The sequence below is a fragment of the Rutilus rutilus genome (assembly GCF_951802725.1).
Source record: "Rutilus rutilus genome assembly, chromosome: 1".
NCBI lineage: Eukaryota > Metazoa > Chordata > Actinopteri > Cypriniformes > Leuciscidae > Rutilus > Rutilus rutilus.
The window spans coordinates 61,226,302-61,232,742 of NC_140209.1; the positions used below are offsets into that span (position 1 = coordinate 61,226,302).

The following is a 6,441-nucleotide window of genomic DNA, read 5'->3' on the forward strand; positions in this document are numbered from 1 at the left end:
TTTACGGTGTTATCTGATAGACTTTATCTGTGCGACTGCAGTCTCTGAATCTCCAAACGCCTCACGAAAGAAATCTGTACGGAGACAGAATGCACCGACTCCAGTGATCCATCGCTCTCTTCTCTGATTGGTCGGGAGTGAGCAGCGCTGCCTCGGTTTGCTCTCTGATTGGTTGTTTTCGCAATGGGCCTGTGCAGCGCTTGCCCAGTCTGTTCTCTGATTGGTCGAGAACGCGGTGGGCTGGAACATAGCTGTCAGTACTGACATCCACCACCAACGGAGAGACAATAGGGCAATAGCAGTCGCTCTGTCGGACGTGTGCTACAATCAATACTATCAAGGCTTTAATATATAAAATAACAGAGAGGAGAGCTGAAAGATACATGCATTGCTCCTGATGCTCTAGTTATAAACATTGACCACAACGGAATGACAGCGCGGGGTTTGCGCATCATTTGCTCCTTGAAAGGTAAGAGACATTGTATTTAACATTAATATAATTGATCAAATATGCATATTGATGCTCACTGTCATTCTTATTTGCCATTGTCATTTGGCAGTAAGAACTGCCATACTGTTTAGGTAATACAATGCCTTACTTCCATAAAACCTTACTTTACTTCGAATATGAGCAATATAATTCTTATATGTATTATAATAACACATTATTGGTGCATGCAAACAGCCAGGCGCATGCATTCGTTGTTTTCTTATTATTGACATAAAGGTCTCAATGCAGCTGAGCCCTTCACTGTGTAATCTGCATAGGAAGCAATCCTAAGCAAACCACTGAAGAACAATAGGCTGCCAAAACACATCTTGAGCTGCTATTAGAAGGGTATAAGTCAAGTGAAGGCATGCCATTCATATATACATATACAGTGACATATGTCAGTTACATGCTATAGAGAGATGGTTATTCATTTACTTCTTGTTTTTATTTTGCATGCATGGATAGCCATGCACACTCACACAAACCCAAAGGCGTAAAGTGTACATTCAGTGCATGAAACTGAATGTCCTGTTTATAACCGGGATTGTTCAGACAGGATTTTGCTGGCCAGATGACAACAAATTTAGATGCAAGCTTAATGAGTAATATGGGTTATTACAGGGCAGATATAATGTGGGATAGATGCATTTAATTTTAGATTTGGCAGTTGAAATTTGACACTGACAACATTTACTCAGTATTTACATATTTGATATATTTGTGTATATATATATATTTAAAAGAGGTTTTCGGAAGATGCCGATAAGCTGAAAATGCCCAAAATACTGGCCAATGCATGAGACTGTCACTAGATGTGAGTGTTCAGACACACACAGCGGTGTCCTTTGTCTAGATGAGCTCCATTATTTGAATATCAAGATCTGATATCCAGAAATTCAACAGTCAGTCAAGAGACTAGTCTTATAATGTTTAAACTGTGGTGACATTATTTCACTCTATGACGTTTGTGAAGAAACAATCCTCTAACTGCTTGAATTTAATGAAACCTGAAATTTGATAAAAAGGTAATTGCCAAATTGTGGTCAAGCAACCTTGGTCAGGCATCCTGCAATGTTTGAAATAAGTATATTTATCAGACCTAAGATGAATCCAGGATTATATTACCAGATAGAGAAAATACCTTTCATGCACAGAGACACACAGACAATACCATTTGCAATCCTGTTTACTTCCATAATCTGCCTTATTTCTGAATGAAACATATATTGAAAACACAAATAATTATATTTATTTAATGATAAAAAGTCTCAAACTTCGATTTTATCCGTTACATCAAGCAGGTGGCTGGAGAGGGTGGGGGATGAATAAGTGAAAGGCCGTTTGTGATGCCGGCTAAAACGAACGAGGTGCAGCAAGTTATTCTTTTGATAAAAGATTATCAGGACAAACATTTTTATGCACGGAAGAAACGTGCACAATAAGGTCAATTTTGATTGCATTTTTTTGACTCATGCTCACTGTGAATGCAACACCAAGGACCGAGCCTCGAGCCCTTAGTGTCTCCACTGATCTGACTCCAAGCATGAACATATAATGCTTCATAGCACTGTGAGCATCGTGTGTGTGTGTGTGTGAGTGTGTGAGTGAACAGAACCAGCACTAACAGGGTTTATGGTTTTCTCTAAAACAGTGGTCTCAAACACAGTTCCTGGAGGGTCACTGCTCCTAATCAACATAACTTTTTCAGTTATCTTTTTGCACTCGTGGTACGTTTACACGACAACGATGTACTAAAAGCGGAAAAGTTTTACCTTTGCGTTTTTTCTTTGTACAGACGACAACATTGTCAAAACGATCCTGTTCACACAGATCCGCGAAAATTACTAAAAACGCTGTATTATTCATGCCAGGCCAGTAGATGGCGATGTCACTTTGTAAAGAAACACTACGCATCTATAGACTGAACATGTAATACGCATGCGCGTGACATTACCATTTCAAAACGTTTTCGTTTTTGTAGTTTAGAGGTGAACTAAGGAACTTTTTTACCTTAACTGAACAGCTTCGGAGTCATTAGAATGGTTATATTACTTATTTCGGGTTGAATGGTGGTCGTTTCGCACCCCCCTGGTGCCCGTGAGCAGAAAATACGCACTTGCAACTTTGGGGCGGCGGGCCACCGGCCACCGCGTCAGGAAGTATCGCGTGATATCAGGTCTCGCGATGTAAACAATTGCTTTACGGCCAAAAGAAATCTGCTAAAATGCTGTCATTATTGCGCTCCCTCACGCTGTCCGAACCCGAAGGAAGAAGACGTTTTAAAGAATGTCCCATCTGCTTTGATGTCGTTGATCTACTAGCCTCTGGTGTCTGAGAATCACCAACGAGTTTTTACAACAGTGTTGTCAAATATCTATTCCGAAGCTGTGGGGGAGCTCTAGAGAGAAACCTGCGAGCAAAAAGCGAGAATACAGCGAAGAAATCCCGAAACTACTGAGCCCCGCTTTAAACGGAGACGATAACGGTATCGTTTACAAAAACATGCACTTTGAATCCCGTTTTCAAAAGTTTCCACTTTCAGGCCCCCAAAACACTGTTGACGTGTAAATGAATGGCCAAAACGCTCCCTGGGTAGCAAAGCATTGGACTAGAAGCCAAACAACAAAATGAATAAGAAATCGGAGGTACAACCTGGAGGATACAGTAGAAAGCAGCTTTAGAAGCAACTAATTTAAAAGGGTAGTTCGTTCAAAAAGTTTAATTCTGTCATGTTCTCACCCTCATGCCGATCCAATTTTTTCTGACTTTCTTTCCTCTGTGGGACACAAAAGACAATATTTTTTTAAAATATATCTCTAATTTTATTTTTTTTCAGTCCATATACAATAAAATTCAATGGTGCCTGATGTTATCTGGACTAGAGCCCTGCACGGGCCTCAAATCTAGGCCCGAGCCCGGCCCTGGCCCGAGACGCTCAGGCCCTAGCCCGACCCGTGTCCGACAGCGCATCAGAATTATCAGCCCGAGTCCGACCCGAGCCGGTTTTTTTTTTTTTTTTTTTTTTTTTTTTTTTTTTTACAGCGGCAGCCTGCCCTATTTGCAGCCATTAAAATATGTCCGTTTTGTTAGTTAGGTTTCTTTTCTTTTCATTTCTTTATTAAGTTAATTTAGACAAATGTTTGGAGCATTTAAAAAAAAAAAAAAGTAATAACTCAGTGAGTGTTTTAGCGCAATTTTCTGACGTCATGGGATCACAACACTAAGAGATAGTAAATCTTTTCCTGGATTTTTTTTGTGCGTTCCCAAGATTAGACCTTCCTTAACATAATGCCGAAAACCCGAAGTCTCTAGGGGGTCTGGTTGAGGAGTAGATAGAAGTGCAAGATTGGTGCGCACAGACAGAACAGAAATCATGAGTTAACAATCGCAATTTTGTCCGGTGGAAAATTGCGCTAAAAATTACCACCAAGCAGCCGAGCCAACAGCGAGTAAAACATGTTTGATCAATTTAGCCACTCAAATCAACGCTAATACTTTACTTGGCTACAATAAAATCCATAGATATAAAACACTTCAAGCATATCACAGACAGTTAGTTTAATGTTTATTTATTAAACCACAGTGAGTAATTTTTTTTTTAAATACTGAGGCAGGCTCAGGCTGCTCGCAACAGCGCTCGCAAATGAAATGAGCAATAGAGCAAATTCAATAAAAAAAAAATAAAAAACAAACTTGCAGGTTATCTTACCTCAAAAATGCACCACAGAACATGGCCATTCTTTTTTCCAGTAGTTTCCAACAGTTAAACAAAAATAAAGTCCAATCAAACGAAAAACGAAAAACATCAGTAGCCTAGTTTCCAACAGTTAAACGAAAATAAAGTCCAGTCAAACGAAAAGTTAGAACAGTCTCTTACAGTGCATCGTGGAGAAAAAGAATAGCATCCACAGTGGGAGATTTTAACCCAGTCCTCTCTTCTATCACTCTGCGATTTTTCTCTTAATATTCTGCATTATTTGCACGTGAGGTGAATCGTTGGTTGCGCTGACGGGAAACCTTCTGTGTGTGCGCGTGCTTGCGTGCGTGCGACTGTCATGTCAATCATATGTCAGTGTAATTATAAGATTATGAAAGTTATGAGGTTATTAAATGTCTTTCTATGTTTGTTCTTCTATCGTCGACGTCAACTTCTCATATTTTTTTAATTAATGTCTAAAAATATAAAAAGAAGGATAACCCAAAAAAGGCCCGAGGCCCGGCCCGCATGTGAACTATGACGTGAAAATTGGCCCGAAGCCCGGCCCTAGGGGCGTAAAAAAGTCGGGGCCCGTCGGGCTCGGGCTGAAATGCAGGGCTCTAATCTGGACCCTAGCTTTCTTCAAAATATCTTCTAGAAGAAAGAAATGCAGCTTTGAAACGGCATGAGGATGAGTAAATGATGACACGAATTTCATTCTGAGCTGAACTATTCCTTTAAGGCTTTGGAAAAATCAATAGTTGCTCAATGGCATCCAGTGAATAAGGTATATGTGAGTATTCTCTGTATTTTCCAGATATTAATTTCCTCTGTGCTCCCGCTACACGTGCTTGGCGTTGTGATTAATGGTAGAGGGATTTGTGCTGCAAAACCGTTCGACAGGCTTATACATCTATCCTCCATACCCTGATTACTCCATAACTCCAACGGCAATTTCAATCTAGTTTTGAACCCTGTCTAGTTCAGTTTTCAGCGCAAGACAAATCTTCTTCATTACAAAGACTGATGGCAAGAGGTTTTCTGAAAGTACACAAGGTCCTAACACCATTTTCAGCCGCCACTGGTGGTTTATCTGTGTGCTACTCGATTACCATGGGAACAGAGTAAACAAATTGTACTGTCGACAAACAAAATCAGCCTGCTGAGCGCTTTCTGGCAATATCTGTACTGGTTTCTCATGTTATACTGTAAATTGGTGAGAAAGGATTTGTACTGCACAAATACAAACACCCGGACTACCTGCACTTGGGAGCAAATTGCCCTTGTGAAAAACAACTGTGCTTTATTTTATTACTTGTAGTGTCTGTCTTCAAGTCTAGTATATTTTTTCAAATAAATGTACTAGATATTAAATTACTGAAATGAAAGGCCACTTGAGAGTCTAAGTCAAAAAGATGTCATCCCCAAGGCTCCGGTTCCTCCTTCAATACAAGTCTATAGGATTTTTTCAGTCATTTTATGACCGCCAGGCAAAATCTCAAGACAGATCACTTCGAAAACTACCAGCACATTTCTCCTCAACAAGCTGCATGATTTGAGCCGTCATTCATGTCCGAGTTATGCACTGAAGTTTAATAATTATGTTTAGAGGTTGTTTGACTCCTGAATCCCGAATATCATGTCCGAGTTATGCACTGAAGTTTAATAATTATGTTTAGAGGTTGTTTGACTCCTGAATCCCGAATATCATGTCCGAGTTATGCACTGAAGTTTAATAATTATGTTTAGAGGTTGTTTGACTCCTGAATCCCGAATATCATGTCCGAGTTATGCTCTGAAGTTTAATAATTATGTTTGGCGGTTGTTTGACTCCTGAATCCCGAATATCATGTCCGAGTTATGCTCTGAAGTTTAATAATTATGTTTAGCGGTTGTTTGACTCCTGAATCCCGAATATCATGTCCAAGTTATGCACTGAAGTTTAATAATTATGTTTAGGGGCTGTTTGACTCCTGAATCCCGAATATCAGCAATAGTAATAGTGATGCTTGAAGGGAACCTTCTTTCATTTAAGACCCTTGACAATGGCTACAGGTTGTAGTTGTAGTCTAGATGACTACTGCTATGCATACTGAACATAAATAGTGTTCAGTTCTAAAGGAATTAGATGTATATTTACAGAGAGCGTCGAGTGTAGTGTTCGTAAGAGCCCGTATAGCATTGATTAAGCTGCTTGTAATGATGATTACCTTTAAATGGCTCAGCACAGGATTTTGGCAGCCACTTCATC

The 6,441-nt window shown here is 39.8% G+C and overlaps 1 protein-coding gene across 1 annotated transcript in view; it reads left to right on the plus strand.

Annotated features, from left to right (window-relative positions):
* The first annotated feature begins 277 nt into the window (after positions 1-277).
* unm_sa1261 (un-named sa1261) overlaps positions 278-6,441 on the plus strand; it is a 20,570-nt gene continuing 14,406 nt past the window's right edge. Inside the window, exon 1 of the mRNA XM_084417345.1 lies at positions 278-469. The gene's annotated coding sequence lies outside the window, so the exon portion shown is untranslated. The remainder of the gene's footprint in view (positions 470-6,441) is intronic.